The following is a 22,345-nucleotide window of genomic DNA, read 5'->3' as shown; positions in this document are numbered from 1 at the left end:
ACAGAGGAGCCTGGTGGGCTACAGTCCAAGGGGTCGCAAAAAGTCAGACACAACTGAATTGCTGAATTGGACACTTTCACAGCAATTATGCTGCTAGATCAGAATAGGCAAATCCACAGAACTAGAATGTATATTAGTGGTTGCCAGGGAATGGAAGGAGGTAAATGGGAAGTGACTGTTAATGGCTATGGGGGTTCTTTTTGGAATGATGAAAATGTTTTGAAAGTAGATAGCTGCACAAATCTATGATTATACTAAAAACCACTAAATTGTACACTTGAAAGGGTGAATTTTATGCTGTGTGAATTATACCTCAATAAAGCTATTAAGCAAGCTATTAAAAAGGAGCTCTTATAGAAAATAGTAAATATTTGAAAGTTTAAATTTCATGTTTGGGGACTTCCCTGGCAATCCAGTGGTTAAGACTCAGCACTTCCATTACAGGGAACTAAGATCCCACAGGCCAAGTGGTACAGCCAAAACAAAAACAAAACTTCATGTTTATATCTCCTGAAAGCTGCTTCATTAACATGTTTAGATTGACTTTACCAAAGAGGATATACAGATGGCAAACGAGCACATGAAAAGATGCTCAACATCATTAGCTATTAGGCAAGTGCAAGTTAATGCCACAATGAGATAACACTCCACACCTATTAGAATGCCTAAAACTAAAAAGACTGACCATGACAATTGTTGGTAAGCATATGGAGGAATTAATCCTCATATACTGCTGTAAGAATGTAAAGTGAAACTTTGGAAGTTTGGCATTTTCTTAAAAGTTAAATACACACCTTCCATAAGACCCAGCTATTCCACTTACAGGTGTTTACTCAAGAAACATAAAAGCATATACTAATGCAAGGGCTTATACACAAATGTTCCTAGTATAACAGCCCAAACTGGAAACCTAAATGTACATGGATAAATAAATTATGGTATATCCACACAATGGAATGCTACACAGCAATAAAAAGGAGTTAAGTCTTGATACGTGAAACAACAGGGATACGCATACTGGGTAAAGGAAGCTAGACCAAAAAGGAGTACATATTATATGCATTCATTTGTCTAAAAGTCTAGAAAATGTAAAATAATCTGCAGTTACAGAAGCTAAGATGAGTAATTGTCTGGGAAGGAGGGACTGGGATGAAGAGAAGGGAGAGATTACAAAAGCAACACTTTGGTGTTCTATACAGTTTTCTTGGTTGTGATAGTTTGATTGATGTATATGCATGTTAATCCTCATCAAGTTGTAGTCTTTAAACATATGCAGTTTAATTTACTTTTATCTAAGATTGTTTAAAAAAATCTTTGATCTTTTGCACAGATATAGAAACTTAATGGAAAGTGGTATAGTTTTAGTGAGCCTCACTCATACAACAGATTTATTTATGAAAACTTGTAGTAAGCTAAATACAGATAAACAAAGTAACATGTTTTTAAGCATCAAGAAAGCTCTTTATTCAGAGAATTTTTTTTTCCAAATAAAAAAAATTTGAACACAAAATGATGATATGTGTGTACATTTCTGAGATTTTATACATGCATAGATTCTTCTTTTTGGCCATGCAACTTGCAGGGTTTTAGTTTCCCAATGAGGGATTGAGCCCAAGCCATAGCAGTGACAGCTTCAAATCCTAACCTCTGGACTACCAACCAGGAAGCTCCTTTACACAGCATAGATTCTTGTAACCAGTACCACAGACCGGCTACAAAACAACTGAACACCTGAAAGAATTCCAACCTGCTGCCTCTTTGTATTTAGATCATTTTCTAAACCTCATCTTGGCTACCACTGACCTGATGCATTATATCTGTTTCTATATTTTAGCTTTTGTTGGAATGTCATATAAAATGGAAACATACAGAATGTAATCTTTTGATACTGGTTCTTTCATGTAGCGTAATGCATTTGAGAGTCATCCACGTTGTATGTATCAATAATCTGTTCCTGTTTATTGTTGAGTAGTATTCTATTGTGTGGATGAACTACAGTTTATTTATCCATTTATCTATTGAAGAACAAGTGGATAGTTTCCAGTTTTAGACAATTATGTATAATGCTTATACAGATAATTATTTTAAAATTAAAAACTCTTTTTGCAGTGTAAATAATCATTAGTTCCTTTAATACTTTTATAAAATTTAGTCTTTAGTGTATCAAATTTCCTTCAAGAGGAGCACCTTTGTGCTAATGACACTATGAATACCTAACAAATATCTACAGATATCTACTTCATATGGCAAGAAAGGCCTTATTGTCAGTGATGTGATGGCAAATGTTTAACAAATGTCTAGGGGTGTATGGTGGACAGAGGGAAAGCAGTCCTTCATTTATAGCATTTGCCAATTTCTATGGTGTAAATATTCCAAATGTGTTAGTTTCAAACTATCAATGTGACATCACTGAACTTGGAAAGAAATGGGCACAACTGGCTCTCATAGGGAAGGAGCAAGTATGAGTTGGTTCCAGCAGAACACTAATTATTGATAATGTAAGTTTAATAGGCACACATGGAAAGAATAGTGGATATAAAATCAGAAATACAGTGTTGCAACATGTAACTTCTGAAAGCCTGTAAAGAACTTCTCAAACTTCTGATTCAGTTACTGATCTCTGTCAGTTCAGTTCAGTTCAGTTCAGTCGCTCAGTCGTGTCCGACTCTCCGCGACCCCATGAATCACAGCACGCCAGGCCTCCCTGTCCATCACCAACTCCCGGAGTTCACTCAAACTCATGTCCACAGAGTCGGTGATGCCATCCAGCCATCTCATTCTCCGTCGTCCCCTTCTCCTCCCGCCCCCAACCTTTCCCAGCATCAGAGTCTTTTCCAGTGAGTCAACTCGTCGCATGAGGTGGCCAAAGTATTGCAGTTTCAGCTTTAGCATCAGTCCCTCCAATGAACATCCAGGATTGATCTCCTTTAGAATGGACTGGTTGGATCTCCTTGCAGTATAAGGGACTCTCAAGAGTCTTCTCCAACACCACAGTTCAAAAGCATCGATTCTTCGGCGGTCAGCCTTCTTCACAGTCCAACTCTCACATCCATACATGACCACGGGAAAAACCATAGCCTTGACTAGACGGACCTTGGTTGGCAAAGTAATGTCTCTGCTTTTTAATATACTATCAAGGTTGGTCATAACTTTCCTTCCAAGGAGCAAGCGTCTTTTAATTTCATGGCTGCAATCAGCATCTGCAGTGATTTTGGAGCCCAAAAAAACAAAGTCTGACACAGTTTCCACTGTTTTTCCATTTCCCATGAAGTGATGGGACCAGATGCCATGATCTTTGTTTTCTGAATGTTGAGCTTCAAGCCAACCTTTTCACTCTCCTCTTTCACTTTCATCAAGAGGCTTTTGAGTTCCTCTTCACTTTCTGCCATAAGGGTAGTGTCATCTGCATATCTGAGGTTATTGATATTTCTCCCAGCAATCTTGATTCCAGCTTGTGCTTCTTCCAGCCCAGCGTTCCTCATGATGTACTCTGCATATAAGTTAAATAAGCAAGGTTACAATATACAACCTTGACGTACACCTTTTCCTATTTGGAACCAGTCTGTTGTTCCATATCCAGTTCTAACAGTTGCTTCCTGACCTGCATACAGGCTTCTCAAGAGGCAGGTCAGGTGGTCTGGGATTCCCATCTCTTTCAGAATGTTCCACAGTTTATTGTGATCGACACAGTCAAAGGCTTTGGCATAGTCAATAAAGCAGAAATAGATGTTTTTCTGAAACTCTCTTGCTTTCTCCATGATCCAGCGGATGTTGGCAATTTGATCTCTGGTGCCTCTGCCTTTTCTAAAACCTGCTTGAACATCTGGGAGTTCACGGTTTACATACTGCTGAAGCCTGGCTTGGAGAATTTTGAGCATGACTTTACTAGCGTGTGAGATGAGTGCAATTGTGCGGTAGTTTGAGCTTTCTTTGGCATTGCCTTTCTTTGGGATTGGAATGAAGACTGACCTCTTCCAGATCTCTGTAGACCTAGTATAATATGTGTTTGTGCTCAGTTGCATGCAACTCTTTTGCAACCCCATGGACTATAGCCCACCAGGCTTCTCGACCCAAGGATCGAACCTGCATCTTCTGTGTCTCCTGCATAGGCAGGTGGATTCTTTACACAGAGCCACCTGGGAAGCCCCTAGTATAATATATTGAACTCTTAATTACTAGGATCACCAACAATGAGCTCTTCATACAGAAGTGAAAAGCATGGTTAAATACGTTTTAAAATACCATTTATGATATGAAAAACGTCCAACAAGAAACATGTTTTTTAATAAATACAAGTTATGGATCAATTTTGACAAAATTAAAGAGAAAACTAATAAATAATCATAATGACCCAGTTTTAAAAACCATTGGGGATTCCTTGGTGGCTCAATGGTAAAGAATCCGCCTGCCAACGCAGGAGACATGGGTTCAATCTCTGATCCTGGAAAATCCCACATGCCTCAGAGCAACTAACCCTGTGGGCCACAACTATTGAGCCTGTGCGCTGCAGCCGAGGAGCCGCAGTTACTGAGTCCACATGCTGCAACTACAGAAGCCTGCACAACCTAGAGCCCATGCTCTGCAACAAGAGAAGCCACTGCAATAAGAAGCCCACACACTGCAACAAAGAGTAGCCCCCACCCACCACAACTAGAGAAAGCCTGCGCAAAGAAATGAAGACCTGCCTGTTCAGTTGCTCAGTTGTGTCCAACTCTTTGCCACCCCATGGACTGCAGCATGCCAGACTTCCCTGTCCTTCACCATCTCTCGTAGCTCGCTCAAATTCATGTTCATTGAGTCAGTGATGCCATCCAACCATCTCGTCCTCTGTCGTCCCCTTCTCCTCCTGCCCTTAATATTTCCCAGCTTCAGGGTCCTTTTTAATAAGTCAGCTCTTCGCATCAGGTAGCCAAAGTATTGGCACTTCAGCTTCAGCATCAGTCCTTCTAAAGAATATTCAGGACTGATTTCCTTTAGGATTGACTGGTTTGATCTCCCTGTAGTCCAAGAGATTCTCAAGAGTCTTCTCCATCACCACAGCTCAAAAGCATCAATCTTCAGCGTTCAGCCTTCATTATGGTCCAACTCTCATATCCATACGTGACTACTGGAAAAACCATAGCTTTGACTACACAGACCTTTGTTGGCAAAGTAACGCAGCCAAAAATAAATAATTTTTTAAAAGATACATTAAATGTTAAGAAAATCACAAATAATTAAGGAACTTTAATTCCTCAGATTTATTTGGATTTTTAAACTGAATTAAGATTTATGAAACTATTGTACTTAGCTGATCCTTGAAATCCTTGAAACCACTTACAATAAACTTCACAGGTAGCAATTTTTCTATTAGAATATTTTTAAGTTACTATGGAAACAAGTTGTCCTATTGTTACACTTTAGGCCACTTCTCGGTCTTATACTAGCTAACTCGGCTCTCCTTTTCTTCCTTTCTGCATTTCCCAGAAACTCATTTGGCTGTAAATTTCTCTTTAAAGACTTTCCTCCGTTTAAGTTTATTGACTGGAAAGGGGAATGAAGGAGTCTTTGGAAATATTTTATATCTTGATCTAGGTTGTGGTTACATGGGTATTTACATATGTAAAAATTCAAGCTGTGTACTTGAAGATTTTTAACGTGGGTTCCCAGTTTTCCCAGAACCAGCACTGCACACCATGATTTGCTCAAAGAAGGCTCGCAGTTTAACTGAACCAAGATTGCAGCAGCAGAACTTGACCTTTTACAGGCACTCGATATGTGTTTGTTATCCTTGTTGACAATGATGACTATTTGTGGACTGTGAACCTTCTTCCTGGTCCAAGAAACATATGCCTGGAAGTCAGTTACATAATGATTAACTGAAACTACAGTTATTCCAAATTAGTACTTTCTCTTTCTGTCCTTGAGATTTTTAACTCAAAATGGAAGATTTGGGCAGGAAATGGAACATGTTTTATTTCTACAATGGGTGGTGTTCATGATTTTGGTTTTACCATCAAAATATTGCTTGTACATAACTGTGCCATTATATCTATCATTTCCTTTCCACCCTTTCTCTGCTGTAAATGAACTTGTCTGCGCCTCCTACTCTAAGAGTTTGCTCACACGTTATTCCCTTGTCAGCCCCCAACCAGTTGGAGCAGGAATAAACTAAGCTGGGCCAGTTGGCTTTTCTCTCCCTAAAATTTGGAATTGAGATTTAGAAATCCAAGAACTCTCTTTTATTGCTTGAACTGGAGATAATATACAGCTGGTATGGGTATGCATCGTATGTGCACTTGTGTATATATGGGTCATAGGCCGTTGTCTTGGGCTCTGCTATATCATGCAGTACCACTTGACTCTTAGGGATCTTTTTATCATTCCAAACAGTAGAAATACAGAGTGCCTCACTATTTATCTGACACCTCCCTCTTTCAGTTTTACCTGCTCTCTCTCATGTCTCTTTTTCTATTTCCTAGCAGCATCAGGAGAATGGCTTGGCAAATTTTGGTCCAGAGGTTATCCTTAATTTTATCCTTAATTCTCAGCTCATTGAAGCTGATAATAGTTCAGAGGGTTCAAGCACCCCTACTTTTATCAGTGATTTTTTTTTAATTAAAAAATAATTTAAAAAAATTTTAATTTAAAATGTTGTGAATATTGTTATTAAATGATCATAGACCCTTCAAAATTCACAATCCTAAAAGTCACATTAGGAGAAATAATATCCTGATCGCAGAACGTGATATATCTTTTAGATAAACTTTAGAGAAAGACTGAAATACATTTGTGCTGGTTTAGGTGGAGATTGAGGAATAAAAATAGACATAGCATAATGAATTCCAGAACTCAATTATCTCCTTGTGTGTGTGTGTATAACATGCTCCAGAGGATGAAATAAGTAATATCTTCTAAAAAAAAGAGAAATGTTTAGGGCACTTGGCAGTCATACAGAAGCTATCACAGCTGCTGTTCCACATTTATTATTAAACATTATCCCCAAGGTCAGAACTCAGTTTGCCTTTTATTTTTTTCACACTAAATATCTTTCTTTCTTCCCATAAAGTTCCTAAGTGTCTTTCTTATTTTCCCTCACTTGGTCCCCTTCTTCAATTTTTTAAAATTGATTTAATTAAGTCAAAGACATAAACAGATGGGAGAGATATCCCATGTTCCTGGGTGGGAACAAATGCAATCTACAGATTCAATGTGATCCCTATCAAATTACCAATGGCATTTTTCACAGAACTAGACCAAAAATTTCACAATTCATATGGAAACACAAAAGACCCAGAAGACCCAAAGCAGTCTTGAGAAAGAAGAATGGAGCTGGAAGAATCAACCTTCCTGACTTCAGATTATACTACAAAGCTACAGTCATCAAGACAGTATGGTTCTGGCACAAAAACAGAAATATAGACCAATGGAACAAGATAAAGAACCCAGGGATAAACCCATGCACCTATGGGTACCTTATTTTTGACAAAGGAGGCAAAAATATACACAATGGGGCAAAGATAACCTCTTTAATAAATGGTGCTGGGAAAATTGGACAGCTACATGCAAAAGAAGGAAATTAGATCACTACCTAACACCATACACAAAGATAAACTCAAAATGCATTAAAGACCTAAATGTAAGACCAGAAACTATTAAACTCTTAAAGGAGAACATAGGCAGAACACTCAATGACATAATCAAAGCAAGATCTTCTATGACCCACCTCCTAGAGTAATGGAAATAAAAACAAAATAAACAAGTGGGACCTCATTAAACTTAAAAGCTTTTGCACAACAAAGGAAACTATAAACAAGGTGAAAAGACAACACTCAGAATGGAAGAAAATAATAGCAAGGGAAACAACTGATAAAGAATTCATTTCCAAGATATACAAGCTGCTTATACAACTCAATACCAAAAAAGCAAATAACCCAATCAAAACTCACACCCATTAGGATGGCTAATATTGAAAAAAAAATAAAGTTATAAGTGTTGGTTAGGATGTGGGGAAACTGAAATCCTCACACACTCACTGGAAAAGACCCTGATGCTGGGAAAGATTGAAGGCAGGAGGAGAAGGGGACAACAGAGGATGAGATGGCTGGATGGCATCACCAAGTCAATGGACATGAGTTTAAGCAAACTCTCGGAGACTGTGAAGGACAGGGAAGCCTGGCGTGCTGCAGTCCATGGATCACAAAGAGTTGGATACGACTTAATAACTGAACAACAACAACATCCTGCACTGTTGGTGGGAATGTAAAATGATGCAGCCACTGTGAAGCAGTTCCTCAAAAAATTAAACATAGAATAACCATGCTGCTGCTGCTGCTGCTAAGTCGCTTCAGTCGTGTCTGACTCTGTGCGACCCCATAGACGGCAGCCCACCAGGCTCCCCCATCCCTGGGATTCTCCAGGCAAGAACACTGGAGTGGGTTGCCATTTCCTCCTCCAATGAGTGAAAGTGAAAAGTGAAAGTGAGGTCGCTCAGTCGTGTCCGACTGAGGGACCCCATGGACTGCAGCCTACCAGGCTCCTCCATCCATGGGATTTTCTAGGCAAGAGTACTGGAGTGGCTTGCCATTGCCTTCTCCGAGAATAATCATATGATCCAGTAATTTCCCTTCTGGGTATATACCCAAAAGATTTGAAAGGAGGGACTTGAACTTTATTTGGACACCCATGTTCACAACAGTGTTATACACAGTAGCCAAAATATAGAAGCAACCCAAGTTTTCATCAACAGATGAAAGAATAAACAAATATGTTGTGTGCATATATATACACACACAACACGGATGACCTTACATTATGCTAACCGAAATACGTTAGTCATAAAAGGATAAATATTAAACAAGTCCACTTACTTGAAGTACTAAAAGTAGTCAAATTTACAGAGATTGTAAGTTGAATGGTGGTTTCCATGGAATGGGACGAAGGGGCAATTGGGAGTTAAGAGTTTAATAGGCACAGAGTTTTAATAAGTAAAGGAGAAAATGTTCACGAGATAGATGTTGGTAATAGTCATAGAATAAGATGGATGTATTTAATACCACAGAACTGTACCTTTAAAAATGGTTAAAATGGTAAATGTTAAGTTATATATATATTTAACCAGTTAACAGCTGATTTGTGTCCACGCAAGTTTATATGTTGAACCCCGAACCCCCACTGTGACTATGTGGAGATAAAATCTTTAAGGGGGTGTGTTTCATGTGTTAGTCACTCAGTCGTGTCCGACTTTTTGCGATCCCAGGGACTGTAGCCTGCCAGGCTTTCTGTCCATGGAATTCTCCAGGCGAGAATACTGAAGTGTATTGCTATTCCCTCCTCCAGAGAAGCTTCCCAACCCAGGGATTGAACCCTGGTCCCTTCTCACAGGAATATTCTTTACTGTTTGAGCTCCAGAGAAGTCTCCCTTAAAGGGGGTAAATGAGGTTAAATGAGGTCGTAAGGACAAGCCCTAATCCAATAGGAATAATGTCCTTATAAGAAGAGAAAGACACACCAGCACTGCCTCTGCACAGAGTAAAGGCCATGTGAGGACAAAGCAAGACGGTGGTCATCTGCAAGCCAGATCTTGATCTTCCGGATTTCCTACCTCCAGAACTTCAAGAAAATAAATTGCTGTTGTTTAAGACATCCAGTCTGTCCTATTCTGAGAGCCTGAGCAGACTAACATAACCACAGTTTTTTTAAGAAAAAAATCACTAAGAATGTTTTGAATTGCAAAAAAAATGCACTGAAATGAAAAAATTCAAACCATACCAAGGGTAAAAAATCATAAGGGAGACTCTCATACCCCCCACCCCAGAATAACCAATGCCAATAGTTAAAAGAATATCTATCAGAATACTTTATGAGTACATGGGGCATATATATTTGAATTACAAACACTTTCTACTTCTAATGCAAAAATCAAAGTAGGTCTAGATCAGAAAAGGAAGATATCTTCAAGTCTGTTACTGCCTAAAACACAATTTTACATATTCATACATTCCACTACCATTGTATATTTAGATTATTTCTAGATTTTTTTCCATCATAAAATGTTAATAACTTCCTTATAGTCATTTAACTGGAGAAGGAAATGGTAACCCACTCCAGTATTCTTGCCTGGAGAATCCCATGGACGGAGAAGCCTGGTAGGCTACAGTCCACGGGATCGCATAGAGTCGGACACGACTGAGCGACGGAACGGAACGGAATGGAACGGATAGTCATTTAAAATTATTTCCATCCTCATATTTTTTAGATCCTAACATACAATGTAACATTATCCTTTCCATTACCATTGTTCACATAGGTTCAGTTCAGTTCAGTTCAGTCGCTCAGTCGTGTCCAACTCTCCGCGACCCCATGAATCACAGCACGCCAGGCCTCCCTGTCCATCACCAACTCCCTATTTTTTGCCCATCATATTACTACAAATGTAATTCACGTCTTTATAACCTTACTCTTTTTAAAACTATTTCATTAATTTCCCAGTAGTGAAAATTGGTCAATGGATGTGATACTTCTACAGAACTTGATATATATTGCCAACTAATTTCCAAAATGTACCTGCCAATTTACTGTCAGCAGTGCTAACAGTACCAATATTCAGTCAGTTCAGTTCAGTTCAGTCACTCAGTCGTGGCCGACTCTTTTCGACCCCATGAACCACAGCACGCCAGGCCTCCCTGTCCATCACCAACTCCCGGAGTTCACTCAAACTCATGTCCATCGAGTCGGTGATGCCATCCAGCCATCTCATTCTCTGTCGTCCCCGTCTCCTCCCACCCCCAATCCCTCCTAGCATCAGACTCTTTTCCAGTGAGTCAACTCGTCGCATGAGGTGGCCAAAGTATTGGCGTTTCAGCTTTAATATTAGATAGTCCTATTTAAAAATATCTCCCTCTCTGCAGAAAAAAAAAAAGCAACCCCCTAAAAAAATTCCCAAAGTATTTGTAGTTAAAAAAAGAAATCTTAACTTGCATTTTTTATTACTACTGAGATTGAAGATTTTCAAATAACTATTAAGTCATTTGTGTCTTTTTGTGTGTAACTCATACTCTTTACCTATACACATATTAGAGGCATTAATATCTTTCTTAGTGATTTGTATGAGTCCTTCATATATGAAATTACTCTTTTATCTAAACATTAATTCCAAATATTTCCCAGACTGAGGTGGCAAGAATACACAGAGGAACTGTACAAAAAAGATCTTCACGACCAAGATAATCACGATGGCATGATCACTCACCTGGAGCCAGACATCTTAGAATGTGAAGTCAAGTGGGCCTTAGAGAGCATCACTACGAACAAAGCTAGTGGAGGTGATGGAATTCCAATTGAGCTATTTCAAATCTTGAAAGATGATGCTGTGAAAGTGTTGCACTCAATATGCCAGCAAATTTGGAAAACTCAGCAGTGGCCACAGGACTGGAAAAGGTCAGTCTTCATTCCAATCCCAAAGAAAGGCAATGCCAAAGAATGCTCACACTACCGCACAATTGCACTCATCTCACGTGCTAGTAAAGTCATGCTCAAAATTCTCCAAGTCAGGTTTCAGCAATACGTGAACCGTGACTTTCCAGATGTTCAAGCTGGTTTTAGAAAAGGCAGAGGCACCAGAGATCAAATTGCCAACATCCGCTGGATCATGGAGAAAGCAAGAGAGTTCCAGAAAAACATCTATTTCTGCTTCATTGACTATGCCAAAGCCTTTGACTGTGTGGATCACAATAAACTGTGGAACATTCTGAAAGAGATGGGAATACCAGACCACCTGACCTGCCTCTTGAGAAACCTGTATGCAGGTCAGGAAGCAGCAGTTAGAACTGGACATGGAAGAACAGACTGGTTCCAAATAGGAAAAGGAGTACGCAAGGTTGTATATTGTCACCCTGCTTATTTAACTTATATGCAGAGTACATCATGAGGAATGCTGGGCTGGAAGAAGCACAAGTTGGAATCAAGATTGCTGGGAGAAATATCAATAACCTCAGATATGCAGATGACACTACCCTTATGGCAGAAAATGAAGAGGAACTCAAAAGCCTCTTGGTGAAAGTGAAAGAGGAGAGTGAAAAGGTTGGCTTGAAGCTCAACATTCAGAAAACAAAGATCATGGCATCTGGTCCCATCACTTCATGGGAAATAGATGGGGAAACAGTGGAAGCAGTGTCAGACTTTATCTTTTTGGGCTCCAAAATCACTGTGGATGCTGATTGCAGGCATGAAATTAAAAGACGCTTACTCCTTGGAAGGAAAGTTATGACCAACCTAGATAGCATATTAAAAAGCAGAGACATTACTTTGCCAACCAAGGTCTGTCTAGTCAAGGCTATGGTTTTTCCCATGGTCATGTATGGATGTGAGAGTTGGACTGTGAAGAAAGCTGATTGCCGAAGAATTGATGCTTTTGAACTGTGGTGCTGGAGAAGACTCTTGAGAGTCCCTTGGACTGAAAGGAGATCCAACCAGTCCATTCTAGAGGAGATCAATCCTGGGTGTTCATTGGAAGGACTGATGCTAAAGCTGAAACTCCAATACTTTGGTCACCTCATGCGACGAGTTGACTCACTGGAACAGACTCTGATGCTGGGAGGGATTGGGGGCAGGAAGAGACGGGGACGACAGAGAATGAGATGGCTGGATGGCATCACCAGCTCAATGGACTTGAGTTTGAGTGAACTCCGGGAGTTGGTGATGGACAGGGAGGCCTGGCGTGCTGATTCACGGGGTCGCAAAGAGTCGGACACGACTGAGTGGCTGAACTGAACTGAACTGATATATGTCCATTCAACAAATATTTATTCATTATGTTCTAAGTACTGTGGTGGGAATTCTATGTTGCTTTTTAAATTACTTTATATGGAGAATTATACACATACTTTTTTACTCTTCCACTGCTTAAAGTTTTCAAAGGTTGAACTTAGGGCAAAAACCCATGTATGATCCTGTCTCACTGTTTGTGTCAGGGCTTGTCCTTTCTATCCAGATTGCAAGCAGACGTTAGCAAGGATGCAGTCATCTGATGCTAGACTGGGGATGCAGGATGAGCCCAGTCAAGGCAGTTCACAGCTGGTAAACTGATAAGGCTGTTGGTGGAGGCTTATGTTCCTCTCCACCTGGTGTCTTCATATATAGGTCTGCTTGAGTGGAGTGGCATAGAACCTTGCTTCCTCCAGAGCAAGCAATCCAAGACAATGAGGTGGAAAGCTGCAATCAATGCCTTTATGACGTAGCCTTACAAGTCACACACCTTCAGCTGTATTTTACAGGTCAGAGTAGCCCTTTTCCACAAGGCTGAAGGAGTCTTATTTCTAGAGTTGAGAATCACTAATCACCGGGGATTATCTTGAAAGCTAGCTATGAAAGATCCTAACATCTTGATTTTCCTGTGAAGTGAAGCCGCTTAGTTGTGTCCGACTCTTCGCGACCCCATGGACTGTAGCCTACCAGGCTCCTCCGTCCATGGGATTCTCCAGGCAAGAATACTGGAGTGGGTTGCCGTTTCCTTCTCCAGGAGATCTTCCCAACCCAGGGATCGAACCCGGGTCTCCCGCATTTGAGGCAGACACTTTACCATCTGAGCCACCAGCAAATACTGATAATTTTGCAATGTTCTGTACCATTCCAATCTTGTAGCATACTGCTCTCAAACACAGCTGCACTTTCAAACACATATGTGCGCATGGGTGCACTCAAGCATATGAGACTTTCTGTTCCACAGATTACAGTTCCGCAGATTAAAGACCCTGTGTTACAGAGTCAGCCTCTGAACTTCACTAGGTCGCTAGATACCACTTAAAACTCTCTGAATTTGACTAAACAGAGTTCAAGATGCAGAGTTTTTAAAAAGCTTGATTTCTACCTACTTGTAATGTTAATTAACTTGGAAACACTTTGTGAGTTTTACCAGAAATCTTTCATTTTCTAGACATTTTTACCTGTGTTCCCACTTTAATTAAAAAGCTCTTGCCCTTAACGATTTACCTACCTTTAGCTAGAACACGATTTTCTAAGTCCATATGGCATTTTACGAATGTTTTAAAGTCACAGCAATTATTCCTACATAGGTTATTCTAAAAGAAGTCAAGGCACAAGGAGATTGGGCAAAATAAGCAGCCCGTCATCCCCAAACGACTGTCCTTGGGTCTTGCCTCCAGCTTAGGCCCAGGTCACTCCCCCATGCCTGTTAGCTCACATGCTCTAGAGCTGTGCTGTCCCATATGGTGACACTAGCCACACCCAGCACTTGAGCCTTGCTCTAAGTGTAAATTCACATCCAATTTTGAAGACTTAGTATGAGGTAAACATGAACATCTCATTCATAATTTTTACATTGATTACATGTTGAAACTATATTTTGGACCCACGCTTGCTAAGTTGCTTCAGTTGTGTCGGACTCTTTGGGACCCTATTGGCTGTAGCCCGCCAGGCTCCTCTGTCCGTGGGATTCTCCAGGCAATACTGGAATGGGTTGCCATGCCCTCCTCCAGGGGACCTTCTGGACTCAGGGATCCAACCAGCCTCTCTTAAGTCTCCTACATTGGCAGGTGGGTTCTTACCACTGAGCCACCTGGGAAGCCCCATAATATTTTGGATAAATTAGGTTAAATAAAGTATACTATTAAAAAAAAAATCTGTCGCAGATTATACTAATTCGCTGAAAGTGACTCAGCTAGTTGAGGTGATAAACCAGACACTGAGGTAGAAGTCCAGGTTAGGCGAAAAGGTCAACTCAGAATAAGGAAGGCAGGTTCTTACTGCTAACTTTCACCCCTCCTGCACGATAGGCAAATAAGCACCTCTGTGAAATCTTTGGAACTCACACTTTCATTTAACCACTGCTGCTGCTGCTGCTGCTAAGTCACTTCAGTCGTGTCCGACTCTGTGTGACCCCATAGACAGAAGCCCACCAGGCTCCCGCGTCCCTGGGATTCTCCAGGCAAGAACACTGGAGTGGGTTGCCATTTCCTTCTCCACATTTAACCACTAGACTCTCTTTAATTAAAGTCTGTCCATTCATGGACCTAAGAAAACAGAGTAGCCCGAAGTTTTCCCAAAGTGGGAAACTTCTCGGGTCCGTTGTTCAATGGGGAGACTAAGAAGTCCAGAATGAAAGAGTAGGAAGCATCACCTCGGTTTAGAAAGAAATGAGGTTCTCACACCATAAGATCATCCTTATTTCAGTCCCCAAGGTCAAAGCAACAAAGGCTTGAGCTGACTGCCTAACAATAGCTTTCCTCTCCCAGTTCCCCATTATCGCTCTATCAGTCCTACATTGCCTTTAACACTCCTCTTGAACTGAATTTTAGCCAGCTTTCGGAGTGCTGTTTGCCTCCAGGACAGGGGATCAGTACCTGCCACGTCTGTCATAGTTTTATATATATAAGAGCAAACCTCGATCTCCAATTTTCACCTGGGCCTGAGTGATCCAAAACAATCTCTACAAGTCTCATCGGACACCACCTTGCGCCCCCACCTACCGCTCCCCCCGCTATTCTAAAGACTCCAGCTGAGGAGAGCCATCAGCTGAGGCAAAGGGAGACACACGGCAGAGGACGTCCACGACACACGAAACGGAACCTACGCGGGCCACTTCAACAAACGCGGGGCCTCGCCCTCTCCATCACGCAGCGCCGCGCCCCACCCTCCCCACCGGAAGTGCAACGCCCGTGCCCCGCGCCCCCTCGAACCGCGTGACGCTCGCGGCCGCCCCGCCTCCCCGGGCCCACTGGGCAGGCGCGGGGCGCGCGCATGCTCGGCAGCCGGGGGCTCGCGCCGCTGCAATCTGTTGCGCCGCCGCCCGCCGGAGCCGGCAGATCCGGGTCTCGTGGCTTCGAGTGACGTGGTCAGTCGAATCAAAACAGAGGAGGGGAGGAAGCCGGCGGCCAGGAGCGGCGGCTGCAGCGGCTTCCCGAGCAGCCGCAGCGATCCGGAAGCTCCAGGCGGTCTTTCTGCCGAGGCTTAGTCCGGGCCCCCATCCTCCCCGCCCCGTCGGTTGTTGTCTGGGCGGGTGAGTGTCTCCTACTTCTCCCACCGCCGTTTGCCAGCCCACCTTCCCCTCGCCCCGGTTTTTCCTGGGGGGCTCTGGCGGGCTGCGGCGGCTGCGGCAGAGCGCGGCTGCTTCTCGGGCTCAGGGGGGTCCCCGATCGGGCTGGCGACTCTGCATCGGGAGGAGCCCGCTGCTGTCGAGCCCGCGTCCTCCGGCGCAGAGTGGGGCGAAGAGCCTGAGATTTGGCTTTCTCTGCAGGAGACCACAGTCGGGACTTGGCCGGGAAGTGGACGGTAGCCACGGGTGGTTTTATTTTTAGGGCAAGCAGTCAACTCGGGTGGAGGCGTATAATGGAGTAAAAAGAAGAGTGAGTGAGTCGGGGCTGGAAGGAATCCCTCACAAACCTTGCAATCTTCACCAAATCGTTTACCTCCGTTTCTCAGCCCTTGCCGGATCTGATGTAGTCACCGGGATGCGTCCTTTGTTTTGATTGATGAGACTAGAAAGCTGCCATCCAGAAAGCGGGAGCTTTTTAGCCCTTATTGTGTGGTGAATTTAAAGGCTTAAAGGCTTCCCTTTTTCTTTTTGTTCAGTACGTGGAACCAGAGCTGACAGTAAAGAGGTGGTACCCTTTTTTGGAACAGATAAAGTGCGATAAACTGGTTACCCGAGTACCTGAAGTCCCGTGTTACCATTTAGAGCCAGTTTAACGAAGTGTCTGTTCGTGTGTGTATTAGGATTTTAGCCACAGTGATGTTCGTTAGCCGGAGAGAGTCAATAGGACGTTTTCAGCTGCCCTAGTTTACAGAATTGAGGATGTGGCCTGAGGAGAATGTCTTGGCTTTGCATAGAGAAAGTCGGATGAGCTTCCTGCATGCAATACCCGCGTTTAAAGAGATCTTCCAGTTTCTGTGTTTTGTCAGAAACCGTTGGCAGCGTAGAGTAATTTGGACGGCATAAGCCCTTCCAGGGGGAGTCTTGAGACCCTTAGGCGTTCTCACTGCCCAGTCTGTGGAGCCTGCGGAAGGTTTCTGCTCCCTTCCACTTTAGATGACCCGCCACGCAGATTCCTCTGGGGTAGCCTGCTTCGAGCCCTGCCACCCTCCGCGCCTTTCCACCTCATGAATGAGACCAGAAGACCAAACCTCTGTTTTGTCATTAGTTTTTTTAAAGTTTTTTTTTTCTCCAGAGAATTCATTAATTGAGTTGTTTCTTTAGCAGACGGCAAGAAAGAAAAAGAGCTATGTGTTAAATTGATTGTCATTTATCAAATCCAGGAAGAGGTCTTAGGAATTTAGACTACTCCCTTGAAGGGTATATTATGTCCTTGTGTGGTATAAAATGGACCTCTTCCTAGCAAATTTCTTCCTTCAGCGTGTGCAATCGAGATCTTTTTTTCTTAATACCACAGTTGGAATGCTGCTGATTGAAACAAATGAAATAATGTTTTCTTGAAGTTCTTTCTCTTTTTTTACTTTTTAAGCTAACCTGGAGAAGGAAATGGCAACGCACTCCAGTACTCTTGCCTGAAAAATCCCGTGGATGGTTAAGCCGGGTAGGCTACAGTCCATGGGGTTGCAAAGAGTCGGACACGACTGAGCAACTTCACTGTACCTAAATATTTTTGTCTATATGAAATAATTTGTGATAATTGGAGAAAATGTTAATTAAGCAGATAAGTGAAAAAAAGAAGAAATAAGTCATCAATATTCTTTCCATCCAGAGACCACCAGAATGTCAGCAGTGGTTTATATCCTTCCAGACTTGCATTTAGATATTTTATACAAAAATGGTATCATACCTCATGTTCCTCTGTAACCTACTTTTTCACATATTAGCACCTCATTTTTGAGTAACACATTAAAATTATTATAGATACTCTTGGACCTTAACTTTTATGGAATAGTCGCTGTATGTTTGCCAAACCATAATGATTAAAATCATGGTTTTAAAAGATTTCCTCTCAAATCTCTCATGATGATATTATAAGATCTATGAAATCAGTATGTACTGTGTGATAAACCAAGACTTTGCTTGTTTAACTCTTGGGAAAACAGGCACAGAATAGCCTGAGTTAATACTATGGAAGTTTGAAAAGCTTTTGCTGACTTAGTGATTTGATTTAGGTAAGGGTTTAGTTCCCTTCCATAGCTCCTGTATGTCCCAAATGTTGACCAGCTGTCCAGGCCTCTGGCAGTAAGGTCCTAAAAGATTTTATTTTATATACTTAATATGCTTTATGAACACTGAATCTTGGATGTGTGCCTGTTTAGTCCAGTGCTTTATCAGTGGTGCCAAAAGAGAAGCAAGGTTTCCTGTACCTCAGCTTCAAAGGAAAAGTACTTACTAAGGAGTATCCTAAATATACTAATAACTCACTTGGGTCCCTTAGTCATGAACTTACCTACATGTGCCTTAAATGGTAGTGTTCCGTATGTATTCTAGATTTGTCCACTTCTTCCCATCTCTACCGCTACCACCTTTGCCAACTCTTACCATGTCTCACCTGGCCTACTGCAGAAACCTCTGGTCTCCCTGCTTCCACTTTGGCTTTTGATGGTGCATCCCCTTTCCCACAGCCTGAGGGATCCTTTAAACTGTCAGATCGTGTCACCCCTTTGTTGAAAGTCTCTCATCACATTCAGAATAAAATCCAACCTCTTTCTCAAGGTTTGCCAGGCAGTAGAGGTCTCGGCCCTGCCTTCCTCTATCAGTACCCAGGAGTCTGGTCACAGCAGTTTCTTCCTGTGTTCCAGCTGCACTAGCATTGTTCTAGGGACTTGCCAGGTTTGTTCTTGCCTCAGGGCATTTGCACTTGCTCTTCCCTGTGGCTTCAGTCTTCTCCCAGATCTTCCTGCAGCTGATTCCATCATGTCATTCAGGTCTCAGTTCAGCTCTTGTCTCTTCAAGGAGGTTGTTCCCACAATTACCTCACCATTCTCTCATTTTCTTTATAACATCACTATCTGGAATTTCCTTTGTTTTTATATTCTGTCTCCTATACTAGAAACTCTGGGAAAATGAGGACCTTGTCTGTCCTTTTCGCTGCCAAGCAGGTGCTCAGTATGATGGTTGAATGAATAAACTTGAACTTATCTGTATTACTGTTGAATGTACTCTTTTCCTTATATATAATTTGTTTATTTATTGACTGTGCTGGGTCTTCACTGCTGCTTGGGTTTTTCTCTAGTTCTGGTGAGTGGGGCCACTCTTCATTGCGGTGGCTTCTCTCATGAAACACAGGCTCCAGGGTGTGTGGGCTTCAGTAGTTGCTGCATTTGTGCTCAGTGGTTGTGGTTTCCAGGCTCTAGACCACAGGCTCAGGAGTCGTGGTGGACAGGCTTAGTTGCTCTCCTGCATGTGGGATTTTCCCAGACCGAGGATCTAGCCTGTGTCTCCTGCTTTGGTACATGGATTCTTTACCAGTGAGCCACCAGGGAAACCCCTCTACTGTCTCTTTTAAACCAGTTCTTTTTATGGCAGAACCCTAATTTTCAGTCTCCTTTTGTAGGGCTGTACCTTGATTCTCTACTTCAATAGTTCTTGATGTTAGGACCAAGGAACAGCCATGTGATACTTTTTGTTCAGTCACTGAGTCGTGTGCAACTCTTTGTGACCCCGTGGACTGCAGCACGCCAGGCTTCCCTGCTTCACCATTTTCTGGAGCTGGCTCAAGCTTTGGTCCATTGAGTCAGTGATGCCATCCAACCCTCTTGTCCTTTGTCATCCCCTTTTGCTTTCAGTCCTTCCCAGCATCAGGGTCTTTTCTAATGAGTCAGCTCTTCGCATCAGGTGGCCAAGGTATTGGAGCTTCAGCTTCAGCATCAGTCCTTCTAATGAATATTCAGGATTGATTTCCTTTAGGATTGACTGGTTTGATCTCCTTGCAGTCCAAGGGACTCTCAAGAGTCTGCTTCAACACCACAGCTCAAAAGCATCTTTCTCCTTGAGTTGGCTTAAATTCATGTTCACTGAGTCAGTGATGCTATCTGACCATCTCATCCTCTGCTGCCCATTCTTCTTTTGCCTTCAGTCTTCTCCAGCATCAGGGTCTTTTCCAGTGAGTTGGCTGTTTGCATCTCGTGGCCAGAGTATTAGAGCTTCAGTTTCAGTTCAGTTCAGTTCAGTCGCTCAGTCGTGTCCGACTCTCCGCGACCCCGTGAATCACAGCACGCCAGGCCTCCCTGTCCATCACCAACTCCCGGAGTTCACTCAAACTCTTGTCCACAGAGTCGGTGATGCCATCCAGTCATCTCATTCTCTGTCGTCCCCTTCTTCTCCCACCCTCAACCTTTCCCAGCATCAGAGTCTTTTCCAGTGAGTCAACTCGTCACATGAAATGGCCAAAGTATTGCAGTTTCAGCTTTAGCATCAGTCCTTCCAATGAACACCCAGGATTATCTCCTTTAGAATGGACTGGTTGGATCTCCTTGCAGTACAAGGGACTCTCAAGAGTCTTCTCCAACACCATAGTTCAAAAGCATCAATTCTTTGGCGATCAGCTTTCTTCACAGTCCAACTCTCACATCCATACATGACCACGGGAAAAACCATAGCCTTGACTAGATGGACCTTTGTTGGCAAAGTAATGTCTCTGCCTTTTAATATACTGTCAAGGTTGGTCATAACTTTCCTTCCAGCCTTACAGTAAATATTCAGTATTGATTTCCTTTAGGATTGGCTGGTTTGATCTCTTGCAGTCCAAGGGACTCTCAAGAGTCTTCTCTAACACCACAATTGGAAAGTATCAATTCTTTGGTTCTCAGCCTTCTTTATGGTCCAGCTCTCACATCCATACATAAGTACTAGAAAAACCATAGTTTTGACTATGCTCAGTTGCTACGATTGTGTCCAATTCTTTGCACCCTGTAGCCTGTAGCCTGTCAGGCTTCTCTGTCCATGGGGATTCTCTAGGCAAAAATACTGGAGTGCATTGCCATGTCCTCCTCCAGGGGATCTTCCCAACCCAGGGATCTAACTAAGTCTTGTATGTCTCCTGCATGTGTCAGGTACTATGCTAAAAACTTTTAACATGTTTTTCAGTTAACTGTAAAGCAACTCAGATATAGGTGTTCCTGCGTCTATGGGGTCACACAGAGTCGGACACGACTGAAGTGACTTAGCAGCAGCAGCTCCCTCTTTACAAATAAAAGAACTGAGACATACTGAGTAGCAGGTTGGATCTGAACCCAAGTCAGTTCTCTTAATCAGTATACCCTACAGTGTTTAGAACTATATGCAGTACTTTAGTTTTAGTAAGCCATTTTTTTTGTTGAGGGCAAAATAATGTTTTCTGCCCCATTTCTAGTCCTTAGTGAAGTTCATTTTTTTTTGGTCTTTGTGTCTGAAGTTGCACAATTGGTAGATGACCTCAAGAAACATTCTGTAAAGACTCCTACGTCTTCTTGCTTTGTTGTATTGAGTTTTCAGAGCCTAACAGGTTTAAAGTAAATTTGAGGTATTTTCTCCTCCCTATGCATTACCTTGCATTCCACACACCCAGAATCTATTTATCACTTTTCTACCTGCTCATATACTCGTTTGAATTCTTCATACATTTTCTTCATTGCCTTGGGTGTTGTACTATTTGGACTACCATGGGATCATCATAAACTGAACAGATTTCTCACTGTAAGACCCATTCCAAATGAGTTAAAAGTACTGAATTTGATTGATGCATTGATTTGGGGGGGCTTCCCTGATAGCTCAGTTGGTACAGAATCCGCCTGTAATGCAGGAGACCTCTGTTGGATACCTGGGTCGAGAAGATCTGCTGGAGAAGGGGTAGGCTACCCACTCCAGTATTCTTGGCTTCCCTTGTGGCTCAGCTGGTAAAGAATCCTTCTGCAATGCAGGAGACCTGGGTTTGATCCCTGGGTTGGGAAGATCCCCTGGAGAAGGGAACGGCTACCCACTCCAGTATTCTGGCCCAGAGAATTCCATGGACTAGTCCATGGGGTCGCAAAGAGTTGGACACTGAGAAACTTTCACTTTCACTTTGATTTGGGGTGGGGAGGATACTTAATCTAGAGAAATACTGGTTATCGTTCTTCTCTTCCTAGTCTTGAAGCCTGAATAACTATATTTATCTGTGGAAGCTCTGGTCACACATGATCTTTAGCAGAGCTCTATCGTAACCCATCTCGGGCTTTTGTAAATAACCCTGTGTGGCTCCTTTCACTTTACTTTTCATATTCAGTTGTCTGTGGCTATTTGGCTTATTTGATTGGGAGGCCCATGAGGTCAGGGATGACCAATTAAGCAACAGTCGGCTTGTTGACGGAGAAGGCAATGGCACCCCACTCCAGTACTCTTGCCTGGAAAATCCCATGGATGGAGGAGCCTGGTGGGCTGCAGTCCATGGGGTCGCTA

The 22,345-nt window shown here is 42.4% G+C and overlaps 1 protein-coding gene and 1 pseudogene across 1 annotated transcript in view; one reads left to right on the top strand and one right to left on the bottom strand.

Annotated features, from left to right (window-relative positions):
- Positions 1–15,564: 15,564 nt before the first annotated feature.
- Positions 15,565–16,668, bottom strand: LOC148777845 (uncharacterized; annotated as a pseudogene).
- The window catches only part of SMIM14 (small integral membrane protein 14), a 68,147-nt gene continuing 61,521 nt past the window's right edge, over positions 15,720–22,345 (top strand). The window contains exon 1 of the mRNA XM_055434185.2: positions 15,720–15,994. The gene's annotated coding sequence lies outside the window, so the exon portion shown is untranslated. The remainder of the gene's footprint in view (positions 15,995–22,345) is intronic.

Source organism: Moschus berezovskii, chromosome 5 (assembly GCF_049115385.1).
Source record: "Moschus berezovskii isolate FMDL1 chromosome 5, NW_MosBer_1.0, whole genome shotgun sequence".
NCBI lineage: Eukaryota > Metazoa > Chordata > Mammalia > Artiodactyla > Moschidae > Moschus > Moschus berezovskii.
This window is presented reverse-complemented; position numbering and strand designations above follow the sequence as displayed.